This window comes from Falco cherrug, chromosome 3, assembly GCF_023634085.1.
Source record: "Falco cherrug isolate bFalChe1 chromosome 3, bFalChe1.pri, whole genome shotgun sequence".
Lineage (NCBI taxonomy): Eukaryota > Metazoa > Chordata > Aves > Falconiformes > Falconidae > Falco > Falco cherrug.
The window spans coordinates 49,823,719-49,850,892 of NC_073699.1; the positions used below are offsets into that span (position 1 = coordinate 49,823,719).

General features: G+C 40.6%; 1 protein-coding gene across 6 annotated transcripts in view; it reads left to right on the plus strand.

Moving 5' to 3' along the window:
• Positions 1–18,604: 18,604 nt before the first annotated feature.
• PCMTD1 (protein-L-isoaspartate (D-aspartate) O-methyltransferase domain containing 1) overlaps positions 18,605–27,174 on the plus strand; it is a 46,764-nt gene continuing 38,194 nt past the window's right edge. Inside the window, exon 1 of one of the 6 annotated variants that reach the window (XM_055704154.1) lies at positions 18,605–18,872. The gene's annotated coding sequence lies outside the window, so the exon portion shown is untranslated. Of the gene's footprint in view, positions 18,873–19,756; positions 19,782–20,295; positions 20,530–27,174 lie in introns of those variants that run through there. The other 5 variants (XM_055704150.1, XM_055704155.1, XM_055704151.1 and 2 more) reach the window with 5 other exon arrangements.

Genomic DNA, 27,174 nt, shown 5'->3' on the forward strand with positions numbered 1-27,174 from the left:
ATGACCTACACTACAGCTTCTCACATGCAGTTTTGCAACTGGAGAAGAAGTGACTGCTAGGACTCTTAATCTGGTTGTCTCAAAATGTCTGCAGTGAGGCTCTGGTTTAAAAAGTGATTATGTAAAAATAGCACTTCCTACTCAGCAGATCTGTTCTTGTGTGCTTTAGCGGGGAGAGAGAAAAGAGAAAAAAATCACTGCATGTCTTCCCTACTGAGCCACCGTATCTCTGGGGGAAGAAAATGCATTATACTCCAGTTTATGCAACTTCATCAAAATCCTCAATTTAAAGCTATAGTGTACCTAAGCAAACCCCATAATTTCAAAATTGTGCCCTTTGAAATCAGACCTGCATAACCTCATTACCTTCAGCTGAATGGAAATGAATGAAATGAAAAGAAATAAATCCTTCAGACTGAAAAATCATGATTTAATTTCCTCCAGCTTCCTATCATCACCCAAACTAATCAAGCTATTTCTCCCCCAGGTGGAAAATGAAAAAAAAGAGAGGTGATTATTCTTTTTTTTAAAATATTTCGCAGGTTCTCACAAAATGGAGCCCACATAAGTTTCAAGAGGTTACATGGGGACTACAGAAGGCTAATAGTATGATAACAGCTGCTAGCACAGGGATGTAAGCAATGCAAAAACCAGATTAATGCAGTTTGGCCAGCCTGTTGCCAGGGTTGTCAGACTAATGAGTGATGGAGTAGGCTTTGCTGCTATCAGCTGCTTCCAAAGGATCAATATATCACAACAAACGGTTCCTCTTTCAGCCTTTCAAAAGAAGTCATCTTTATCAGTGTAATTTTTTCCCCAAGAATAGCAGATGAGGAGGCTCTTGTAAAATGAAAAAAAAAAAGGTACAATTCTTAACACTCGAGAATGCAGACCTAGTATCTGTCTAGAGATTTGAAAGGATACTTTGATCATTCTTGCCAATTACATACCTGTTAGAGGCAAGTATATTTACATATTTAATATTCAGCTAATCTCCAAAAACTTCTCTGATCAAAGAGACATGCCATTTATCCTAAAACACTGTGCCAAGATCTCATCTCTAGATAGCCTAATGTGTGAAGTGACGAATTTGTTTTCATGTCTTTTACAGAATGCTTTCCATTTTTCAGTTCAGATTAAAACACCTACCCTTTTAACAAGTGTATTGCCTCTCCTGAACACTATCTTTAAATCTAAAAGAAATCACACCAGAATGGTTCCCTCAAGGTTTTGCCTGAGAACAAAATTTCTGAGAAGGAAAACTAATGGCCTTATGCTTGCAGACACAGTCCTTTTCTAAATTAACAGAAATATCTACATATTTCTCCTTCATATCAGTGACACATTTGAATGTGCCTCATCAACACAGATGCTGAATGACCTTCACTAAGTCCCTGGAACAGTAGCTCTAGAACTGCAAGTTCTGAGTTAGGGCCTCTGCACTTATTGAAAAATGGAAAGATTACTTCATAAATTTGCAGAAGAAAAGCACATAGGTTCCGACAGAAGCCAGCCCAGCAACAGAGGTTATGCAACAGAATCTGGACTTGGGTCTGTTACATTAGAGTTGGACATGACAAATCCCAATAAAAAGTATCATATTTTTGTGATCAAATTGTGTTCTTACAGAATACATGATTTCTAAGCAATATCTAAGCCTGTAATTCTTTCCTCCGTCTCTTTCTTTTAAGTGTCTTCAAAAAAACTCTTTCCCAAAGTGAAAATCCACCCAAAGAAAGAGATACAAATATGGCATCACAATTCCTTTAAGTATTTAGAATGCAGTATTTGCTTTGAATCTCAGACTGGGTCTTGGAGACCTTTCAAGCATGGTCTACATGTTTAATGTGGAATTACTGAGCATTCCTCTTCTTATAGTACCAGGCATTCTAACAGTAGAGGGGTTAAGACCTCTGGCAAGTAAGGCGTACAGTTTGATAACTAAACTGTAATATCTACCTGGAGTCATTGTCAGCAAAGCACTCCTTTTTTACAGTCCTAAAATTGAAGTACCGTGGCAGAGTGTCTCATAAAAAAACTCCCACTGTTAGAGGTGCAGTAAGATTTTATTTTCAGGTCCTACCAGAATTACTCTAGTGCTTTCTTCAGAATACTCCTTAGCGTCGCCACTTTGTGGATCAAGTGGATGAGGCTTTGTATTGCAGGCAGCCCTGGTCATCACTGCCCAGGAGGCTGGGGTCCAACCTGCCAGCAGTATGCCTTGTTAGTGGCCTTCAGGACTTAAAGGAATAACTGATTTTGGACAATTGTTTTCACAGTGTGAGCAATTGTACTGACTTACTTAAGCATGGACCACAGAGCTCACTAACTTACAAGATGAAAAATATACAAGGAAAATATGAGAACCATTTAATTACTGGGAAAAAATGCTCTTTCATAGAGTACAGAAACCTTTTCATCCTCACCTATTACAAAAATATTTTGGAGATTGTAAAGCATTTTTTCTTAACAATGATCAGATCAGTAAACAGTAGAACTTACCACAAAGATACAAATAATATTCTTAAAAATTTACAAAGATAAAATTAAATAGCCTTCAGCAAGAAGTTTTTTTAGCATTTTCTTTCCAAATCACTAGATTATTTATTTTTTTTTTTACTTATTTTAGTCAGAAGAATCATTTTCTTTGCAAAAATGTTTTTTTTTCTACCTGGGACAAATTTGTAGGAACAGATTTACTGAGAAGAATTCTGACACTTTCCTGGCAATCTGCAGTGATGCCTGGTGAAAGTAGCTAAATTTTGCTGAGAAGAAATTTGAAAAAACTCATGAAAACAGCTTTTGAACTCATCCAAATGTCATCTCCCTAAAGACAAATCTAAACAGAAACCTCAGGATTGTCATTTTTTACTCACTTCAGGAACCCCATTTGTTATACTGCCTATACAGTTTAATATTAGAGGGTTGTTTTTTTTCCACAGAAAACCCACTGAATTTAAGTGTTGTTTCTGATTTTCCTTTTAAAGCTGCCAAAACTGGGTAGCTATCATATAGTTTTGCCAGGAGACTGTTTTGCTTCTATTCATTTCACCCTGAAGTCTTCAAAATCTCGTTAGATCTAAGAATGAAAAAAAAAATGGTGGGTATCCATGTTTTGCCCAACTCTCCATAATCAGACACAAGTACAAGAGGGTCCAAAGAAAAGCTAAGAGCTCTGCCCCTGCATGTCATGAGTTACAGATCACTCATTCACCTTACAAAAAACGGCCTGTAGTATAAAAGCTACCAGAGGACATCACCAGTATTTCAGGCTCCCTACAGCAGAAGGACACTTGTTCTGCTTAGAAGAACCCAGCAGTACCACAAGCTGGCTATTTCTCCTATATAATGACATTTTGGGGTTTGTTTCGGTGAGCGCTCCAGTCATGAAAAGGAAGTGCACAAGCAAACTTCAATCAACAAAGCAGCATGGCAGGGACTTTAGTGTGTACCTGACAGAACTCATCTTCAGTGCACTACTTTTTATATCCTGTCTTGATAGTTCATCTCCTGAACCAAACTTTAGAAGCTTCTCATTTAAATTCTTCATGGATATAACCTGTTAAAAAGGTGCTTCAGATGACAACTTAATAAAGGTTGATCTTATGAAAACAGAACAGAACAAGATGACAAGAAATTAAGAGTACTATTCTTGGTTCTCCTTATTTTTTTCTAATTCTGAGAAATTTGTTTAACCTTGCTGTGGTTCATTGTACTCTTTATAAAATAAGGATAATGATACGTGCCTATTCTGCAGAGATCTGAGAAAATAATTATCTTTCCATCGAAAAGCTATGGGAATGAAAAGTATCATTACTTCACCGTTATTTAATTGTATTAAAAATTATCCTTCAACTCCCATTAAAATCTTTGTTATTAAATATAACAAGAGTGGCAGAAGTAATGAATGCCATAGTCCTCTATTTTCTCTATGGGCAAAGGCGTTTACTTATATGAATTGATTAGCAGATCCAAGCTCTTTACGAGAACCAGAGCCTGTCTTCTGTTCAAAGGAGGAAGAATTCCTCGTATCACCAGTTTAGCTCAGGTTCTTTCCAGCCATTTTGTAGTATTTCAGGTCTGGGAGCTTTTGGATTTTGCTAGCACTACAATGATGCTCTAGTAAGTAAACTGTAAAGAAAAATAAGCTAAAAATAAGCTAAAGAAATTGAACTCTCTGGTGCTAACGTCCCAGATGGGAGGAGAACAGTTGGATGCTGACTAAACATAAATCTATCTGCAGCTTTTTAATAAACTTTCCTCAATACAGTGCTAACATAAATAAGGTGTTTCAGAGACTTTTTTGTTAAATATGAATCTTATTTTATGACAGATCCAAGGTCCCACTGAAATTATTAACAATTAGTAGTGCAACATAACTTCCTCCTTTCTTTGCACTAACCAATGACTGTGTTTCTGAAAGTAACTTGCAAAGTCAGAAAAGCTGTCAGCAGAAAGATTAATACCAATGTAATAAGGTCAGAAGCCATTTGATCTATTAAAAGGGAGCAATGTGATAGCTGAGCTATGCAGGTGAGATGCAGTAGCAGTAAAACCATATAATGACATTTCCTGTTCCCAAAGAATTTACACTGTTATTATTAGGCATAGGAAAAAATGAACATATTTTGGGTGTTACTGACCTTTGCAATAACACCACTTTTGGGTGCCCTGACCTTCTGTGACCACTGCAAAAAAAAAAAAAAAAAAAAAAAGTGTTCACGAATAACCCTAGGAATATTTGGAGGCTGCTTAAATAATAGCAGTCAAAGAAGAAGTTTACCAGATTAAATTTTGTATCTATATGTTTATAAGTTTTCATGGCTTCAGATAAAATGTAGGTATTGAGTAAGTTGGTTTGAAGTTTTGGAAACTGGTTATAAGAAGTCAGATTTACATCCTAGCATGCTGGAAGGTTTACATCATGTCTTACTAAGAAGGCAACTGGCATTGTAAGTGTGAGGTCCTGCACCTGGAGAGGAACAACCCCATGCACTAGCACAGGCTGGGAGTGACCTGGTGGAAGGCAGCTCTGCAGAGAAGGACCTGGGAGTCCTGGTGGATAACAAGCTGGCCATGAGCCAGCAGTGTGCCCTGGTGGCCAAGGAGGCCAATGGGATCTGGGCGTGCATTAGAATGAGTGTGGCCAGCAGGTCAAGGGAGGTTGTCCTCCCCCTTCTATTCCACCCTGGTGAGGCTGCACCTGGAGTACTGTGTCCAGTTCTGGGCTCCCCAGTTCAAGAAAGGCAGAGAACTGGAGAGGGTCCAGCAGAGGCATACAAAGATGATGAGGGGGCTGCAGCATCTCCCTTCTGAGGAAAGGCTGAGGGAGCTGGGCCTGTTCAGCCTGGAGAGGAGAAGACTGAGAGGGTACCTTATCAACGCATACAAATGCCTTAAGGGTGAGTGTCAAGGTGGGGCCAGGCTTTTTTCAGTGGTGCCCAGTGACAGGACAAGGGGCAACAGGCACAAACTGCAACACAGGACATCCCTTCTGAGTATGAGGAAAAACTGCTTTGAGGGTGCCAGAGCACTGGCACGGGCTGCCCAGAGAGGCTGTGGAGTCTCCTTCTCTGGAGACACTCAAAACCCACCTGGATGTGCTCCTGTGTGACCTGGTGAACCTGCTTTAGCAGGGGGCTGGACTAGATGATCTCCAGAGGTGCCTTCCAACCCTGACCATCCTGTGTTTCTGTGATTATTTGAACACTGGTTCTTTACCTTTCCATGTTTCCATGTCTTTTCCTTTCTGTGAAATGAAGAGCACATTCCATTCTCTAACTATAAATGTCTCCAGACTCTGCAGTCCCTTGCAGTCACAAATCAAGTACTTACTACAGTCTGGACACTCAGTACATGTTTGTGTTTTGATTCCCACGTTCTGATTGTGATGAATGGTGTCATTCCTCTGCAACAGCTAAATTAATTTTAAAAAGCCACACAGACACTACAACCATATACTTAGTTTGTTTCTGTTGCTTGAAAGTCATTAGCCTGTGATAAAAGAAATTAACTGTAATGTTTGAAGGGGATCAGTGAATGAATTAACTGAAGGTTCTGTAAGACTTCTCTTACATTTAATTGCCAGAATGAAGAGCTACTATTATCTTCTTAAATGATCCTTCCTGGCTGCAGGGTAGAAAGCCAGAATAAACAGATAACACATCAACTTTATCAATCTCAGTGATAGTAAAGATAGCACCAAATGAAAGGCTACAAAAAAAGCCTCAGGGTCACTTGGCTAGATGAACTTGTGACAGTGGCATACCCACATTACACAAGGAATTGAAGCCACCCTGACAGCTAAGGTCTAAAGGCCCCAGCAATTATGTGTAAGAAATTTCACAGAAATTTTTAAAGATCTGGGATAAAGTTGGATTGAGCAATGTCTAAAGCTGCTTCTGTGTCATAACAGAAAAGAAAAAATCCTAAACTAGAATCCAAGAAAGTGTACCATTTGTAAGATTATTCAGGACAGCTCTTAGCCGTCTATGATGCATACTTCTTTGTAGCTTTCTAAAATGTGTTTCTAGTGATTTATTCCGGAAAATAAGATGCTTGTACGCCCTCCTCTTCACAGCTGAGGTTCATGAAATTGCTGCAGTTCTTTTTTCTTTTATATTTCTAAATATTCCTCTAAGGATTCTGGCAACTTTTAGAAAATAGAAGACTATCACAAAATATATGAAGAGCTATGCAGTAGCCTTCATTTATATATATATATATATATATATATATATATATATATATATATATATATATTTTAACGTTTAAAGATGTGTACGAACAAAGTGGAGCATGATTACATATCCTTAGTTGTGTGGGGTCTTTTTGGTTTTGTGTATCTATTTTTTTATATAACTGTGTAATTTAGCCTTAATACAGATGTATATGAAGAAACCCCATGAACCCAGTTAGAACCGAAATTTTATTTGTCATCCAAGTTTTAGCTATGTGCTTACCTTCATGCTGGGTAGTTTCTAGTGGCTTCTATTGCCCTAGAGACTTGAAAACATTTGGATGCTGTTCTATTCATAGGTGTTAATCACTAACTTTGTGTTCAATATGAGTTCAGTTTGCTATTATATGCAAACACTACAACTGCCTTCATTCAGGTGAATTAAAACACACTAAGAAAATGTATCAGTTACTTTCTTACAGAAAGGAAAGTTCTTGAGCTTCACTTCCCATTCTGCAGCGTAAGCCTTCTTTCTAGAGAACAAGTGTTAAATCAGCATGGTTCTCCAGTTACCAACTGCTTAGAAGCCAAAGTGAGATTTAAGTGTAAACTTTGTTCATTGATCTAAATTGACGCTGACACTGGCACAATCTAAATATATGTGTTTACCTGCCACAGACAGATTTACCTGTAATCAAGAGCATGCTTTTAGTTCTATTTTTCCCATAGGAAATGGTTATGTGAAGCACTGAAACACCTAAATATTAGCTAGATACAGACTTTAAAACCAGGAAAGCCAACAGAAATAATTAGTACACATTCCCTAATATTAATCCATTGTTGCCTATACACTGTAAAACATTTTCAGGAGTGCTGATTCTGATTGATTACATCCTGAAAAATGCAAAAAAGCACAGCAATTCAGTTACAGTTCATTCCTTGGAGGAAGAAAAAGAGGTTTGTATTATCCTTCCATTTTTGCCTGCTTCAGTAATGGGGTATTAAGTCACACAGAGGCAAACAGCACATAAAATGAAAAATTGTATTCTCATGTATATTTGATATAGAGATTTTAATTGTTCCAGGATCAGATTCTGCCACTGCTATAATGTACAGCTTAATGTTAGCAGAATACATTTATACTTTTCTGTCTTGCAGTCCACTTAAAGACTTTCTTGCCACTGAAAGGCTCAACACACATACAAGAAGAAATGCCATGTAGGTACACCCTCACACTTGCACATAGCCCCATTGATTTCCGGCTGTTATTTCACTTGAGAAGTTGCAGACTTTAGAAGAGTCGCTTCCACACTATAAAAAAAAAAATCAAATAAATCTTCCTCTCTCACATCTGGGTTTTCTTCAATGGATTTTTTCTTTTCATGTAATTGTAAAATTAGAGATTAAGTAAAACAAGTAAAGGCATATAATTCCTACGAAGATTTATAGTTGTTTATGCCAAATATTTGATTATTTAGCTTTTTTATTTCTTTGGGTAGTATAAAATTGACAACTGCCAGGAATCAAGATGAAACACTTTCACATGATTTGAAGAGTGATGACTTAGGCACTTACTCAGATCTTGTGGAGTACAAAATGCTCAGTACTGTAGTTGCAATCAAGAATGAGTTGGCTTTAACAAGATCTTCCACTATCACTAATATGGAGTACAGGGAAAACATTGGCCTTTGGCATTTAGTCAAGGCTTAACACAAGCACTAGTCTGCTTACTTGTCCTTGTCTTGCACATTAAGATATATGCATTAGGCAAATTAAAACAAATGAGAAAGATCACAAACTGATTTCTTATCACAATAGTTTGCCTATAATTTCTACAGGAAACCTAATGCCTGCCTAAGGTCATCTGAAATAACCAGAAACTTTTTAACTTGGCGTACCTTACACATGACTAATCCATACAATCTGAATCTAGTTATTATACCCTACACTTATGTATTCACTGCAAAATTTGGCCTGCCAAGTCATGTCATAAAAGAGCTCCATTTGGGCCTGGTCAGTTGAAAAGCTCAGTATCAGGGCTGAGTGCACTAACAGGCTGTAATGGCCCTGATGAGCCCTCCACCCACAACCCCTGCCCATGGCCCCAGAAGATCCATTTCGCCTCAGGTTGCTCAATGCTACAAGCGTACCTACTACCCCCAGCCCTGTATTGTTCAGATTTCTTGGAGTCACCTTAGATCTGGCTTGCTGTCTTGCTTTTGCCTTATGATCTCTGGACTGCTCACAGGATCTACTGCTATTACAACGCTGCTTTGCTTATCCAACTGGAGTGTTACTGGGCTGTGCCCTTGGCAATGAGGGCACTGTGCCTCCCATCCTGTGGCTGCTCTCAGCTCCTAGTTTGCCTTTATCCTCAGTCCTGCTCTTACTGCTCCCTGATATTCAGTGGCTACCATTCCTGTCAAAAGTGAATCTCTCTTAGAAGTGAGGCACCTGAAAGCATTCAGCCTATCATGCAAATAGGTATGCACAGAGGAACACAAGTTAGCACTCTCACCATCGGCATACTCAACTTACAAGATTTGCCTTTAGTATCTTTTTTCTTTTTCCATCTTTAGCTGCTCTTGCTTTTTGAGAACCTTTCTAAAATGTGCTAGTGACACTTCATGATGTAGACAAAAGGGTCTAGCTGTGCTCCAATCTACATGGCTTTGTACAAGAATATCTGAAGGCAGAAAATACCTTGAAGTTAGTGCTATTTGAAACAGCTGCAGAAATGCAAAACAGAGATATGTGTAGTCAAAAAGAGAAGAGCTTTGTTTTGCACTATTCTCATTAGCTATTTTCTGCAACCTTCTGTAACTTCTCAGATCCCAGTTTCACGTGCCCTTTTTCTTCTCTCTCTCATCCTGTTTCCTGCCTTGTCTTTTTATCCATCTTGTTTCCTTCACTCGTCACTTAATCTTCTACCTACCTTTACATACCATAAAGTTGTGAAACTAACCCAAAGCTTGCTACTGCCACCTAGTTCACTCATATGCATATTGCTCCCCATAGCTATATTCACTTACCTATTTTCAATGGCAGTATCTTACCTAGCTAATGTCTCATAATTTTTACCTTTCTCCCCATTGCTCCAAGAGCCAGAGGAATAAAACTGAGAATATTCAATCCATTTAATTTCTTCTACTGTATACCTAAAGGTATGGTGTACAACCACAGATGAGGATTCTAGGAAAGCACTCTAATTAATAAGTTGGGGGCGGATCTGTCCCAGAGATCCTTTAAATCTCCTAACAATTTAATTTCATATAACTTACTAAATAATATGTTCCACATGAAGTTTCATTTTTACTGCTCCACCCATCTGCACATACATCAAATACTTAACAACAGTCAAACACATCATCCAAAAAGCAAAAACAAGCAAAAAAATCCCAGGTGTAAAACCCGTGCCAAAGTCAGGGAAAAATATCAATTGGTTTTCTTTTTTCGGAAAGCATCAAGAGTTTGGATGAGGCTAAAAGAAAAGATTACATTCTAAACCCTTTAAAAAGCAATCTCCATGCTGCAATTTAAGCACAAATCTTTTGGTAGGTCTGTTGGATCTAATGTGTCCTTTTTCCATTTCTCACAAAAATTACTTAAAATGTAAAATATATCCTATGAACTTTAAAAAATAGGACATTAATTTTAATGATCTCTATACAAGAAATTAGTTTCCTTGGTTTTTTTGGTAGCCTGTTGGTAAAGGATGGTTTTATACAGTCCAAAAGAAGACTAAATTAATTTCTATAACAACTCAATGCTATTGATTAAGAGATTTAAATTCTCTTAGGAAGAAAATTACATAAAGTTAACCTTCTCACTTTGGCATAGTATGAAATGTGTTAGAAAGGAAACTAGAGACATTTAGATTTTTGACATATTTACAACATGCAGATAGCTTTCCTCATCTTTCCTACTTAAAGACAAAAGCAGCATGTATAGATACCTAATTGTCACTCTAAGTAAATGGTTGGTCTTAAAAGCCTCTGAAATGATTGCATATACACCAGCTGACTATCAGTAAGAGGATTAATGATAGTGTATTATCAGCCCATATATAGAAGAGAGGCTCTACAAGTTAATTGTTAATTAATATAAATTAAATTACATATTGTTCCATGTTTGATTAATAAAATCAGGCAAAATTACAAATTCCCAACATTTATTAATTTCAGAATAATTTTTTTGCTATTATTATTAAAATACAAAATACAGCAGCTTCCTTTCAATGTGACTCATTCAAGGGAAGCTCATAGACTAGCTTCAAACTATTAATCATGGTGGCATATAATTTTTCTCAGTTCGAAGGACTGTGTTGCTTCTAAAAAAATAGCATTATAAACTTAGCAAAACACGCTATTAATTTAAGAAAAGGAAGACATAAAGAGTCTGTTGTTGACTCACTGTCAGCTACATGCAGTGACAAATCAACGTATTTCCATGGCAAATGTCTTGTGTTTGCAGTTTACAATCAGCGAGTAGGACAGAGGTGATAATATATGACACTTTCTGCTGACACATTCATTTTGTATCCTAATACACCTCTGAGTCAAGTTACAAATGGTTGAAAGAAGAAACACTGAAGGTAGACCCTTCTTTTCCCATCATGGGTCATGGATAAAAATAATGGAAGTAGGTATCCATAACTTTTTGAAAGAGAAGAATGGCTTAATATACTCTATTATTTGTGAAATATCATTATAGATGAACAGGTTACTTCTGTACATGAAATCTAAAAGACAAACACTAGCTTTGGTACCAAATTCTAAAAGATTTTTTTAATGTTTGATTACGTGACCAGACTTTACAGCGTGTCAACCATTATCTAGATGTGATCAGTTTGGTATGTTTATCAACAACATTTGGTTATACACTTACCAGTGGTTACAGGCCACTGGAACCCTTGCAATGCTACAAACTCAGGCTTGTTCTTAACAACAGAAAAAAAATGTAGGCACAAGAAGTAAATTGGAAAATTAATCTGAAGTCCAGAGAGCTGATCCTGATACACACATCCTTGAGACCAATGTGTACAGCTACAGATTCCATTTAATTTCTTTAAGTTAAAAATGTATTTTAATTTTGTTTTCCTAGCATGTGCTTTCAATGTTGTAAAATATGAACTGAGCATAGCTTATGTTCTGACAGCGAAAATAATCCTTCTGGCTCTGCACCTTCTTTTGCCTGCAGCCAGAATTGCTCCCAGCATCACTGCTCCAGGGGGCCTGAGAGTGCGAACAGTGCTCTAGCACAGGACTTCATGGCAAGGGAAAAAAAGCCTTGTGCACGCTCCTAACCAGATGTATGCAGGCACATCACTTTTGGTAATTACCACAGCTATTCCTGCTTACTCAGGGCAACAAGAGATGATGTTTCTGTTACTGCATTTCCTCTGATAAAGCAGCTAGGAGTTGTGATCACTGGAATGGGGCATTAGAGGTGGGATGCACGGTTAGGTTACAGGCATCCCAAATAAGTGTATGTACTTTTTATTTGGAACTGATTCTGTGTGCTGCAGAGGAGCACGATCGTGATCCACAGCATGTGTAACACTGTTCAACTGCTTAATGCAATTTGTATCTGAGAAGAATGTATTCCAAAATCTACAGCAATGAAAATCGCTATTCCTGAAAATTACAAATGCCTTTAGCAAGGTTATAGTACCTCTCTGAAGGAGGAGAGAGGGGGACAGAGTGTGCAGTTCTAAAAGGAAAAGTGGCAAGTAAGTCTTAAAGACCAGTAGGAATACTCTGTGAAGCAACCTGGCACATAGACATGGCCTGGAGTAAATGATGTTTTACTGCTTTTAAAGATACCTTTTTCAACTAGGTCTGGAGCTTTTCAGGAATGTTATTCTGATCTAAAACTTGATCAGCATACAACCACTTTCATCTAAAACAGTTATGCTGGGTTTGTTTACCCAAACTGCAGATTAACCAGGCCAAGGATGCAGAGACACTAGAGCTTGCATATGTACGTCTGATCAGTATTACAAGTGAAATCTTTTAATTCCCACCTGTCAAAGCAACAAGATACAAATGTGACTAAACTACTTCCAGAGCCAGGCCACACCTGGAAGAAGCACAGCTGCATAGCTGGTTTCAGAAGTCCCCATAAACAGCTTACGGAGCCAGCCTGATGTTTTGCTATTCATTGGAACTGGGGGTTACAATATGAGATGTGACTGTGCAGCCAGATCAGTCTGTCATAGCTTAACTGAGTTAAGCTCATAGTGGGTTAGTGCTGCAGGCAGAACTGAACAGACTCAGCTTGGGTTGGCACTGTGGGCGCTGATCCAGTTCTTTTCCTGGGAAATTCAACACCACTTACTATAAATCTTTGGAAATGGCATGATGAGAGCCACAGAAGGTACACTCCAATACCTGGGAACAAAGAATGCAAAAAATATAACATTTAAGAGGTATGATAGGCAGGCCAAACATTAAGGGGGAAATAAACTGCTTTCCAGCAGTTATTTCATTACTTTTCCCTTGAGCTACTCAATTTCTCTACAGTGCTGTATTTTTTGCTGAGACACACAATGTTAATATGGGAAGACCAAGTCTACAGGAGAAAGCCACCGCAGCACTTCTCTGCTTCAGAGCCAACTTCCTGAAACAGGCTGTGCCAATGATGATATATATGATACAGTGTGAATTATGTGCTCTCTGTATCCAGTTGCTAGAAGTGGTATCAGTCATAGGGAGCAGAGGACAGTATCTGAAAGCTGTAACTGCTACTTATATAGCACATGCTTTTTGTTTTCTACACCTATAAAGCCAACTGGTTAAAGCTTTTCAAGAAAGAAAATCCACCAAAATAAAGGAAAAGAAATAAGGCAATGAAAACAAAAATGAAAAAGACAAAGAGAGAGATCAATGCATATACTGTATGAAGGCAAGAATATCAGGAAGATATCAATATGAGAAGGCATACAAAACTGACAAAACTGACATAGTAAATCAAGCGATTTTAAAATGCTCGATAATTAAATAAGAGAAAAAAGACCAGAGTGAGACTAGATTGGGGGAAGGACGTCTAATAAGATTGTGTAAACTAGAGAAAAAAATTAATTACATGAAAAATTAATGAGAAACAGAATGTTACACAAAACCTCACCAAAAGTTTTAAACATAAATTATGAGCATCTACTATAGTTTCAGAATGAAGGCACTGTTTTTTTTAGTTTTGTAGAATATAAGGAAAGCAGCAGCTTCTGATCTTCATCTCAGTCTAAACACTGGACTACAAATCAGCTCTTGCTGCTCTTGGTGAAACTTTGTCCAGTTCTTCAGCTGGAGTTCTTCAGCTCCAACATTTTTAGTTTCTCATGACTGCATTACATTGGCCACGTATTGTCCCTCAGATGAGAATAAGAAAGAAACAGCAACCACCATTAGCTCTGAAAACTCTTTTTGAGGACAACTTTTTATTCCTGCTTCACTGGCATAATGGAAGCTAATGGATAGGTGAACCTGCTTTAGCAGGGGGTTAGACTAGATGATCCCTAGAAGTCCCTTCCAGCCTTGACCATTCTGTGACTATAAGACTCTGTGATATTTTCAATAAAGAAAAATACGTGAGGGAAAATATAAATATGCAAGAATTGGCAACATTATGTCTTTCACAATTTTACTCAGTTGAACCACTAACAACTGGAATTATTTGCTGGATTAGAAATTTATAATTGTAACATTTCTAAGAGTTATTTTAAAAATTAATTTTAGGTTTTGTCTTAGCTTTTTGTCTGCCTGTGATGAAATATCAAGTTCTACCTACCCAGATATTTGTATCATCCCATTCAAGTCAATTAATCTGCCTATATAGAGAGGGTCTATGCTTTAAACAGAAATTTAACCTTAGCTTTATGGATCAGGTTATCTATTTACATTTCCATAGTATTTTAACATATTCTACATCGGCTCATCTCTATTTTACTAGTCTCTTGGGATATTTTTTTTATGGGGGCTTTCTGAACTACATGCAGACCAACACTACATCCTGGTTTATTTTTTTTTATTTAATTTTATGGCCTACAAAAAAACGCTGTTGAAAAACTCAGGCAGGAGTGACTTCCAATAAAGAAAAAATGCTGATTTTTCAGATCTCAGGGCCACCATGAATTACTACTAAATTATTTTTTCTCAAGTTCACTGAACTCTTATCACTAGATACTAGTTCTAACAATCATAGTTATAGTGCTGACATTCAGAACACTCCTTCAGATGTTTGTCAGTAAGGAAAACGAATGGCAGGTAATGCACAGAACAGTAAATATCCATAATTAAAATGGCTACATTAGAGTTTGTTTCTATGTCTGTGCACGGTATCATTTTCAGTCATATAAAATGAAAGCAATGCAAAAAGGGAGAAAAAGAACAAAAAATTACAGGAAAATGTGGTTTCATTAACTACAGAAAAGAGCAGAATCAAAAAATGATCACCGTTTCAAAATGACAGTAAGTTATATTTTCTAGAGTTGTGTCAACATTCAAATGCATGCACGACAATCTGAAATAACTAAACAGAAATAAAGCTAAGGGGTAGGTCTCTCATATCCTTGTCCTTGCATTAGTTTTCCAAAGCTAAACAAGCAAGTAAAGTTCTTACTTGGCATGGATAAAATGTAAAAAATCCAAACCTTACAAAATCCAACAAAACATACTGTTATAACCTTATGAAAATTAAGACTTTATGGCAGAACATCAAAAATATTTTAAACACTGTCAGCTAAAGCTCCATCAAAAATTTTACAAGTTTAAGCTTTATTCAATTACCAAAATTGCATATATCTCTAAAAATAACTTTTCAAGAAAAACTTTTGTATATATTTTACGTAGCATTTGAAAATATTTTGAGTTTTTCAGTAACACAGACCATAACACCGAAATGATGCAAATCCAGCCAACTTCAATGCAACGATACGTAAATGGTTTTCATTAACGAACTATGATATGCAAAAAATATAAGCAGTGTAAATTAAACATTATTTTTTAGTTTTATGTTAACATAATGTTACATTCAAGGAATGCTGTTTGCACCACTCCTAAGCCTTTTGGGAAGGCCAAACCTCTGTTTTATTATAAAGAGCAACTTTTTTCTGCATAAATAAGAAATTAGATACACGTAACTACTCAAATATATACGACCTCATCTTTACTTGGAACAGTTTTCATCATAAACTACTGTGCATATCTAATTTTCCACTCATTATGGTAACAGTTAAGTCTCAATACTTAAGCTTACTGATCCCTAACAGCAAATTTCAAATTTACCTAAAAAATGGCAGTCTTGATTCCATACTTCTCTATTAGGCATCTGAATGTTATAACCTTCACCAGCACCACAGAATGAAGACAAACTGCAGTTGTCCACCTAGTTCAGACTTATTTTATTTGCATGATTATGAAAAAATAAGTATCAAAAGAACAAAGAATGCTTACACCTGCATAGATAGTAAAAAACCCCCAACATTTCACAGATCAATGACGTTTTGGGGGCACATTAGCCTATACAACCCATCGTTTTATGAGGTGAAAGGTGTTCACTGTGATTCAGTTAAGTGCTCTACAGGGGTTTTGAGTTAAGAAAGATAATTTATACAGAGCTTTGATGGGCCTGTCATGTAATATTTAAGCTGAGATGCATTTTTTGAAACTATTAACTTACAACTCAAATGTAAAAAAGGTTGCCCAAATTATGCACATCTCACATTTAAAATAATGGTGTGATAATAATAAATATCTTTCCCATCAAGATGCAGAAGTTACATACTGCAACAGAAAATATGTACACGTAGTCTGATGATGGATGATGTGAGTTATAGCAGGTTTGGAGAATTGTACATGCTTGAGTAGAATTTTCTGCTAGATCTGAATGCTGAGGCTTCTTTTCAGCTCTGAGAGAATACGTAAGAATGACCTTCCTAACTGGATGCCCATGTCCACTGTAAATGGAAAAAAAAATTGTATCAGTTCAAGCATAACATGTTAACTTACAGGGAAAAAAGCAATCTGAAAAAATATCTTAACATTAAATGAGCAAAATACGGACATTACTTCTGTCCTGAGTGAATACTGATTAAGTGCACCTTGTTTGACAGGTAACAAGCAAGTGTTGGTCATGCACACGAAGATCTAGGATGTGATGGAACGAGAGGGAATGAAAACCAGGGAACCCTCATACATACAATAGGCAGGGAATTATACACACTTATTACATCTATCTAAACATTCTTAATAGAAAAAATATTCCATACACAAAGTCAGCAAAAATTATTTAAGTTTACTATCTGAGGGCAAGGCATATTTCAATGTAAAAATGGAATTTACTTGTTTCTCGCATGTAAGGGAACATCCATTACAGCAGTAGCAGTATGGAAATTTGTAGGATTATTTGAATCCCTCAGTCCAACTAACAAAAGACAGAATTATTTCTCAGATACAGCCTAGCAGAAACCCTCACCCTTATGTTGCCAATTAGCTCCAGCTCAGTTGTTACCATCTACAACCATTGTGCTGCAGGTATTGGCTAATTCTGCCCCCCAACAGCGTAATACTCATTCCTGGCCTCTTACCAGGTACATTTGTGTATACCTCATTTCTCAGGGCTTTTACTCAGAAATCCTGTTCCACCAGTATTCAGACTTTGGCTAAAACTCAAAACTTTATGCTTCTCAGCTGCATTTCACAAAACTCTCACTGCTTAAACTGCTCCAGATTAAATTATCATTATAAATGTCACCGAGTTGCCTAAGTTGTTTTTATTGCAACAACCACTCCAGACATTAATGTTTTCATATGCAGTAGCCTGAAATCCATAAACACTACACCTTGCCTGATCATTTGTGAATATAAACTTAAGTGTTCCACAAGTGTGACTACCACCCGTTTTCTGATAAGAGATCTCTGGTGTTTCTCATTCCTTTCCTCAGTGGAAAACTGATTAGCCAAGCTGCTGCAAGTCCTGACACCTGTGTACTTTTAATTCTTAAAAAAAACAGGAGCAGTGTGCTTTCCCCATTCTCTGACTCCCCAAATCTCACCGCATTTCTCCAGCCCCCCCCGAAACCAAACATGGGACCTTAGCAAGGTCACTGGAGACCAGGGCTCAGAATGACCCCATTACTTTTAGTCACTTCGGGCCTCCCCGGCCTGCACCGAGGCCCTCGGCTGTCCCGACCTCCACTTGCTCCTGCCTGTTCCCTGCCAGAGCACTTCTTCCTTTCACAAGTTCCTCTCAGCTTGCCCTGCGATCTCTCTTCCCCGTAGTTTTTCGAACTATCTTATCTTCCAGAGCATCAAAGCCCGGAGCCCCTTCTCTCGGAGGCAGCTGCGCCACCTTCTGACTCCCCCTGTGCGAGGCCCTACAGAAAGGGGGGATGTGACGAGACGCCGGCCTGCCCCTTGCCGCTTCTCCTCGGAAAAGGCGAACGCGCCATAAGCTGAGGAGGCCCGGTGAGAGCGGAGCCGTTTCGGCTGGGCGCCGGGTACCTGGCGCACTACTTAAAAACCAGGCCTGAGAAGCAGCGTGTCCTCCTTCACCCTCCGGCCACGCTGCCGCTCCCCGCCCGCGGCCGGCCCGGCCCCCCACCGCGGGGACTCGTTTTCCCTCCTCCGCGGCCCCGGGGAGCCCCGGGCCGGCCCCAGGAAGGGGTTCCCGGCCTGGTGAGGGGAGAGCGCCCGGCCTAGCCCTACAGCGCGCACAGCCATCCCCCCCGGTCCCCAGGCGGCTGGTGACAAGCGCCATGAACGCCGCCCTCCCATTGGCTCTCGGGCTGGCAAAGCACGGCCAATCACGGCTGGGAGCGGAGCGGCTCGCCTCCCCCCGCTCCTCCTGCCAGGCCGCCCCGCGGCACGGAGGGGGCTGGGCCGCCAGCGGAGGCAGCGTCACGTGACCTTCTGTTTACATCCTCTCAGCTGTTGGGGCCCCTCCCCCCCGCCCTCTCCTACACCAACACAAACGGTGGCGGCGACCCGCGGGCCCCTCGGACGTGGGGGCCGGGGCGGGTAACGCCGAGGACACGCTGCTCTCCGCTTGCGCCGGCTCCCCCTCCCTCGGCGACTGCCCCCGCTGTGCTCCGCCCCAGCGACCGGAGCGCTCTCCCGCTGCCGGCGTACCCCCCAGCCCAGGCAAGTCTCGCCGCCGCTGCCCCGCGCGGGGTCCCGGGCCCGCTGCGGAACGGGTGAGTGTCCCGCGGGGGCCGGGGAGCGGGCAGAGCCGCGCTTCCCGGCTGCGCTGTGCGGCATAAAGGCGCCACCGGCCGGCCGGGGCGGTGGGCCAGCCGGGCGGGGGGGGAGCGCGGCCCGCCGGCCCCTGCCCTTCCCGCGCCGCCCTGGCCGCTGGGGTTCCCATTGTCCGCTGGCCCCGCACGCAGGCGCGCGCCCTTCGGGGGCGCGGGGGGGGGCTGTTTTCGCTCAGTCGGGACAGGGCGAGGGCTCGCCGCCGCTCCCGTCTGCGGGGGTGGGGGACGGGACCGGGACGAGGAGGGTGTGCGTACACCCTCGGCAGCCAATTCCTCCTGCTCCTCCTCCCGCCGCTCCCCAACCTCCCCCCCCCCCCCCCCCCACCTCCCGCGTCTTTTCGCTGCCTGCGTAATAAATACTCCCTGGCCCGGAGGGGGCTGGGGAAGAGGTGTTCGGTGTGCTGCCGCGGCCGGGGCAGGCGTGAGGGGACGTGGAGGGGAGGGGAGGGGAGGGGGCTTCAGCCTTGAGATCCGGGCGAGGGGGGTAGAAGCGAGGTGAGGGCAGCGCTCGGCCCCCGCTGCGGCTCTGCGCCCTGCCTCCTCCCCGTGACGGCTGACGTTTCTGCCTTTGAGGAAATGCAGTGAGAGCAGGAGTTTACTACTTTTTTTTTCTTTTCTTTTCCCTTCCCCCTCCTCTCCCGAATCCCTATAACCTCAGGCTCTTGCCGGGGCTGTGTCTTCCAGGCCAAGGCGTTTTGGGGGAGGCAAAAGGGGGGTGCGAGACAACGTTTTGTTTCAGGAGAAACCTACGGGCTAAGGAGGGGTATTTCCCCTTTCGGAGGGGAGGTGTTGCGGCAGCAGGGAGGGGAAAACACTTTGTTTGCATAAATAAAGAACGCAAAGCGCACGGTAAGTTCCTTTCCGCCCCGCAGGCCGCGGTGGGCAGGCGGCGGGCGGGAGGAGGCGGCTGCCTCTGCCCCCCGCTTTGCCATAAACGCACATTTTGCGTCTGTTTACGTTGTGCTCTGTTTTGGCTGGGAGCAGCGTAAGGGGAGGAGCAGGAACTCGCTCCGGGGCAGCCACCTCCTCCCCTCTCCGCTTTCTTTGTTGTTATCCGTTTGGGGGAGGCGTCCTGGGGTCTCGTCTGTCAGTAGCTGAGCTTGCGGTTAATGTCATTCTTCGGGCCGAGACCTCGGGCCGCCGCCTTCGGTCCGTGTGCAGGTCTGGTGTCCCCTCCGTCATCGCCCTCCAGCCCCTGCCGCGGCAGTTGTCAGCGGCTCACGGCGAAGTTGGAGGAAGGGGAAGGGAGGGCAGAGGGGGAAGGAATCTTGGCATTTATTTGATACGCAGTCAGCAAGCAGCCTGGGCCTGCTTTGTACAACTGTGTCGTCTTTGACAGCAAAAGGGGAAAAAGAAAAACCTCCTGCGGTTGAAGAGCAGGGGTGTTCATTTTTCTCGGTGGAAGATGAGGGAAAACATCTTTAGGGTCTGTGTGAGAGAAGAGATGGAAGTACCGAACTACTGCAGTGTGTGAAGAATGCTTGTGTCCTTGCAGTACTTACTAGTGCCCGTGTAGCTACTGTTCTTCCAGTGGGTATTTTTTCACTCCTGTCAAGTAAAGGTCAGGCACAGTTGAACTGCAGACTTTAGGAAGGAGGTAAGGTTTCTTCTGATCATTTAATCTTCCAATCTAATAATGATCAGTAAGGTTTGATACATGTACAATACAACACAAGTAAAGCTAGTCAGCACATGAATGAATTCATGAGGATACCCAATCCCTCTTCACAGTATGCCCTCTGTATTACAGGGTATGTGTTTAATATGCAATACACAAAAAATTGAATGCTTAAAGTTAGTAAATGATGAGATGCATTGTGAGAATGCCTTTGTAACCATAGTTCATTATTCTTACAAATGAATCATAATATGCGTGATACATTCCCCCCCCCCCCTTGTCTTACTCTGGGCAGACTGTCCCTGGAAAGAATCAGGCTTGGATAAATGGAGCTGTCTTCTGCAGAACTTGCCTGATTTGTCGGGATTTTTTAAAAAAAATTTTGGATGTGTAGGTGGACAAATGTGTGAAAGACCTATTGGTATTTTAACTGCCTTTGGGTGAATAAATATAATGATAGGAATGTAAAAAGTATGCAAGTGAGAGCAGAGGGCCACAGTGAGGGCTTTGGAGATGGACACTTAGCCAGATGTTCTTTACAACAGTCAGTGTTCCTCAGAATGCAAGGAAAAACAATTGGATGTCGTTGAGAGGTCTGCAATGAGGAGAATGTCATGAAATCACAGAAACAGAAAAAAGTATGTAATACTAGACAGGTCTGGACAGCCAAATGTTATCACTAGGTCTGTGTAGGATTAGGTTCCTGCCCTGAATAATCTCTCATCATAGCTTTGGTATTGTTGTAAAAGTCTGCCTCTCCTAATTGGCTTTTTCTCTGGGTTTTCTTAGTCTAATCTCAGACTTTGTGTTGTGACTTGCTTTAGATATTTGACCAGCCAGTTTCAATTTTGAAGTACTCTATTTGTAAATTTAGGAGTCTTGCTGGTTTTTGTCCTGATCTTGGCTGATTGGTGACTGCTATTGCTCAATCTTCTGTTTGTCTGTCAGTGACTGCCCTGAACTGCAGCAGCTTGTTTTGAAGAGGCTTCTGCCTAATAAGAGATTAAGAATAGGACATGACTGTCACACATGTATGTAGTTTCTCATGCCTGTGCTGGACCATACCAGAACTGTCACTTGGCTCTATTTCTGTAAACTTGAAGTGTGGTTGCTTTGAGATAGGTGTATATTCTGAAGCTAAAGGTAGGCTTAGTTGTGATATCAGTGCAGGTGGAAGTCTCTAAAGAGCTTGTTGCCTGTGACATTTTAGTTTTTTTAAACAAACTTGGAAGAAGAAACAATAACAAAGATGAAGTTCCTACTGCAACATGTGGCTAGTAATATGGTCTTCCCCCCCCCAAAAAAAAAGATGCTCCCAAAACAATACAGTAAAGGTAATTTTCCCATGCAGTGTTCCAGGAAGATTTATTTTAAAGAGTTCCCCAAAACATTAAAAGCAATTCTGAAATAGGCAATATTGGAATGCTCATCCCAGTCTTTAGTGCATAGTGAGAAATAACTGAATACAGTAATTGTTTCTGGATGACAAGTGTCTTTACACATACCTGTTCATTTCCTGCGTTGTTCCCATTTTCAGCAGGAATGTTGCGGAGTTCTGCTATTTCACCCTGCTGAAATGAAAGTGGTGCACTGTAGCTGATTATTAATTAGCTCTCCATGTAAGAAAAGTGCCTTGAAGTCTACAGCACTTGGCACTCTTGAATGCAAGCATCACTGAATATTATCTCATTTATTTTACCTACTTAAAATGTAAATTCCTCAAAGCAAAAGTGGAAGGAATATATGTGCCGTCTTTTTTTGCAAATGTATAATCAGGTCTGTGACTGGCTTAAGGCATGCCAGGAATCTTCTGGAACAATGAGAAGTTGAAATGTATGCTTCATCTTTTCCAACCAACTAATGTGGATTTTTTAGATAGAGGATTCTTTGAGGAAGTGTGATCACACTGTTCCACTTCTTTCTTTTACTGAGTTCTAGGAAGTAAGGTGTAGTAGTTTAATTATACCCATAACATGTAATATACATTAAAACATCAGGCAATAACTACTGCGCTCCAGTTCCTTTGGGACTTCTTTGTGTGTGCTGGGTGTCAATGAAAGCCTTCAGGCCTGCTTCATGCAAGCTCTGAAAGCGGTTGCTGCTGCTAAGTTCAAGAAAATTGCGCTGACTTCTGGGCCTTGAAGAAAGGATAGAATCTGTAGCAACTTGGGATGCTAAGTATAATTTTTGGCAGTACTGAAAGGTTAGCTGGCTGCCATTCCGGACAGTAGTGCTTGATCTCTGTCCTTTTTGTCCTGATACATCATGCCAACTTCATGTTTCAGAATTAGTGTTGCTACTGCAAAGTTGACAGTGATGTTTACTAATCACAAGTAGGTTAAAATCCTGATGAATGTATGTGTGTGGATTCTTGTTAAATGTGCTCCTGATCAGCAGTTTACTGAAAACATTGAAAGTAAGAAGTAAAAGTAAAGGTGTCTTTAAAAATGTCAGTTAGGACCAAGAAACTTATTTCTGAGAACAAAAAGTATTTGAAGTTTTATCTAGAGAGCAACTGTGGGGTCCATCATTGGTACTTTGTGACAGCAGTTGGTATATGGCTTCTCGTTAATTTTCAGTCCTTTACACTGAAGCTTAAAAATATAAAATGTCCTTCATTGTGAGGAGAAAACACTGGTTTGGAAGTTATCATAGAGCAATTAAAAAAAAAAAAAAATAGACAAACCCCTCAAACTCCACAGCCCTTAAAATAGTTTAGATGTGACATCAGGAGTCACCATGGTAACTCCCAGGCTACAGATTCTGGTGTATTCTCGTGTGGGAGAGTTCTAGTGTGGAGGTGACTGTGGAGAAGGAGTAAACTGCTCCTTTGGTTAGAGGGCTGTCTTGTGGTAGAAAAAAGCTTGGAGCCCGCTGCTTAGAAGATGTGTTTAATGAAGGCTGATTTGGGAGTTCTGGCTTTGTTTTGTTCAGTACAAGTGCAGAACATGGAGTTCTAAGAGTTGCGTGGAGTTGGAGATCCAAGATATTAGGAGTGTTGTTAAGGTGACATGAAATACTGAGGCTTAAAATTTCTCTCAAGCATTGCATTTTGCTCCAGATTTTTCTCACAGTAGTATTTGCTCAGCATACAGTTGCAAAACAAATGCTGAATTTGGATTTGCAGTGTTTCTAAGATGTAAAAGGCAGATGGAGTTAATGATCAAAAACTTGTCAAAACCCGCTTAAAACTAGGTTTATAAAAATAATTTTAAAAACTAATAGGCTTAGAGCAAGTGGCTTGATAGCGACATGGACGGTTTGGAACCCTGCATGAAGGACATTTATTTGAAGGTACTGTAGGGCATCTGAGTTGTCAGTATGGAGCTGTTAGATGCGAGGTAGTATTTTCTGAAGGCTTACATTTTTCAGAGGTTAAAAAATAAAAGATGAAGCAGGATAAATCGAAGAGGTAGCTGAACAGTTAGAGAAGGGGCAGCCTTTGCCTTTGTTGCTAACATGCATCCTGTACTGTAGATTGTATGTGCTTATATACACACAGAATACGTGCACAACCAACCGGCTGCACAGTAGCATAGTGACCGAACAGGATCTCTGTCCTAAGAGTTTTTAGAACCTGGTGATGACAGACTGCCCATTCACTTCTGGTTACAAGTCAGTGTCTCCACGTTCATTCTTTTGGTTGCTTATGAGTCTTTTGGCTGATGATGCCTTAACTTTTATCTGGTTGCTTTTCCAGACCCTACTGTTGGTTCTTTCAAAGGACACATCCCTCAGTTTTATGTGGTTTGTGTTCTGTCTGGGAGTCTTAAATCACACAACAGCAGCAGCTGCTCTTGCTTATTTGCAGTGAAGCAAGGACAGGATATGGGCAGGAGAGTTTTCTGTTGTGTTACTTAAATCTAATTGTTGCTGTATCATGGGCCAAGTAGCCTATAGTTTCCGTGTGCACCTAAAACAGCACTAGAGGGTCTGTGTTTATGTACCTGAGTCACATTGCAGGTATCAAAGGCTTGCAGTTACTACAAAAACTTTCCTTTGCATGATTTCTAAATAGATAATGCTTATTAAAGCTGTCAGTAATCATGATTATTTCTTCCTTCTTTAACAATTGGATTGTTAAAGTCTTAAATGATAGGTGCATATTCCTAATAGCAAATTAAGCAATATTGAAAACTAATCTTGAAAGCATTTCAGGATGACTAGCAACAACTTTGTGGTACTGGCTAATGTTCCACCAGGAGGCATCTAACTGTCATTGGGAAGATTCGCTGCTACAACCCCCCCCCCCCCCCCCCCCGATGTCTACAAATATTTTTATAGTATTAGCAGTAGGAGTTAGAGTTCTTATGCAGTAGTGGTTTAAGGTGTAGTGAAAGGCAGTATGCAGTAATACAGTAGACACAAAACATAGGCATTCCTTAATGTAACTATTCAAAGTATGTTTATTGATACTATCCCTAAAGCAAAACAAACAGCATTTGCTAACAGTTCCTGTTGTCTTCAGGAGCAAAGGGGAGCTAAATTATAGAGTTGAGACATTTTATTTATTCATATTAAAAAAAAAAAATATACAGAAAAGCTGCTTCTCCAAAAAGAGATACCTGCATCAATGTATGGCTTCCATAAGTGAAGTGATAAAAGTCTTTGGAATTGTTTACGGTAATAGTCAGCTAGTAAATCATAGCCAGCGACTGATATGTCTGTGGTGTCCCTGTCCCAAATGAAAGGCTTGATTCCTATAAATGGTTGTTTTAATGTTGAAAGAGGAATTGGGACCATGTGGTTGGGAGAAAATAATAACTGGTTACTATTCTGAGAATTTGTTTTATTTCTGTAGCAGATGTTTTCAGCTGCTATTCAGGAATTACCATGTGGTTTTCTTGACAGATATTTGAAAGAAGGCAACTAATACTCCTCAACCCAGTCAGGACCACTGTGCTATATAATGGTGTATGTATCAAAGTTAAAAAAGAGAGTTGGAGCTACTGTCCTGGCAATCATATTTTTCAGCACAATTGTTACTGCTTGACAGGTATGGCTACAATGTATGCAAATTAGCATTGCTGAAAGAATGAACTGTGAAGTTCACTGAAGTAGATGCTTATTTTCAGCAAACAAAGTAAAAGGTTAATATTCCTGCAGTACTGATAATTTCAAGTTATCAGGAATGCTGTATTTCTTCTTGGACATCAGTTTACCATGAAAGGATTTGATTTCTGTCTGAAAATCTTTGCTTGAGACTCATGAAGTTCTTGTTTACTCTTGTTGTTTGTGTTGGATTCTGGTACATGGGGTTTTGCTGGCTCTTGTTAGGCTGGGGCATGTGGTCCTGCTGTTTATTTGCAAAACTCTTGCCTTTACCCTCTTGAAAATGAACTGTTGTTTTGTTCCCATTCAGTGTAGTCACCTGCTGTCTGGTTTCTTAGCTTTGCTGTGTTCTTACTTCAGGAAGCTCTAAATGACTGTAGTCAGGGTCAGTGAAACTGGAAGGACACAGAAAAGTTGACTTGCTGAGTGTCTTTAACTTCTGCTGAGCTGACAGTTGCATCATTATAAATCCCATAGGCCTTAGTCTCTGCTTATTTACTTCAGTTAATTATGCATTCACTATGACTAAGACTCATTAGTGCTGAACTTCCTGAGATTCTGTGATGTTTTGTGGAGTAATTCAGTTGTCAGAAAAAGTCAGCGTAGGATTTGACTCCTCCATTCTGGGATGCTCTGGGAGTTGTTCATGATATAACTACAGCATGTTATGTGACTGTAGCAGCCTCTTGTGTCACATCAGTAAACTACACTTCTTTCAGGTGAAAACCATTTGCTTTGTGTGGCTGGAATAAAAACACTGCTGGGGTAGGATTATGGGGATGAAGGTACGCTTATGCTGTACAGGTGCATAGTTGCTACATAAGCAATGATAAAAGGTTCTCAGCTTCCATTTCTTGGTGAAATACTTGTACGAATGACTTGACATGGTCACTGAAGCTTTCCCAGCTGCTCCAAATTCCCTCCAGACCACATGTGCTGTTTGTACTGTAAGCAAGCCATAACTTTGGAGCCATATTTGCAGTAGTACCTGATTCATACCTGAAGACAAAGAAAAACAATAGTGCAGAAACATTTTCAGGTTAAAAATGTGCTTGTATTTTAGTTTTGGCTTTTAAAGAAGGCCTATAAAGGGTTTTGTTCAAGTATTTCTGGTTCTTAGTTTAGGTATGCATGGCCCCAGGTTCAGCCAGTAGTGAGGCTAAGCACGTATTCTCAGTAGCACACACATACATGTATTCACGGATATGAATATGTGGTTGGCTGCCACATCAACACAGAAAACACAGTGGTAATGCAAGCGCCAACAGTGCTAATGGCTTTTCTTGGGTGGTCAAGCAGCATGTCTGCTAGTGGCAGACACATCCATGCATGTATGTATGTAGTATGGATCCTTCCAGTTACTGGGTTTAGACAATCATTCTGCCCTGAAACTGGCCCTTTGATATCCCCCATTGTCTCTTGCACACACAGTCATGCTCAGCCACCAATCCCAAACACCACAGCTTCTCCAGGAGCTCACTTGGACCCTCTTTTGCCCCAGCAGCCAGCTCCTTCCATGGCCTTGCTCAGACAGTCTGCCCTGTCCCTGGCTCCCACGCCATGCTTCCAGTT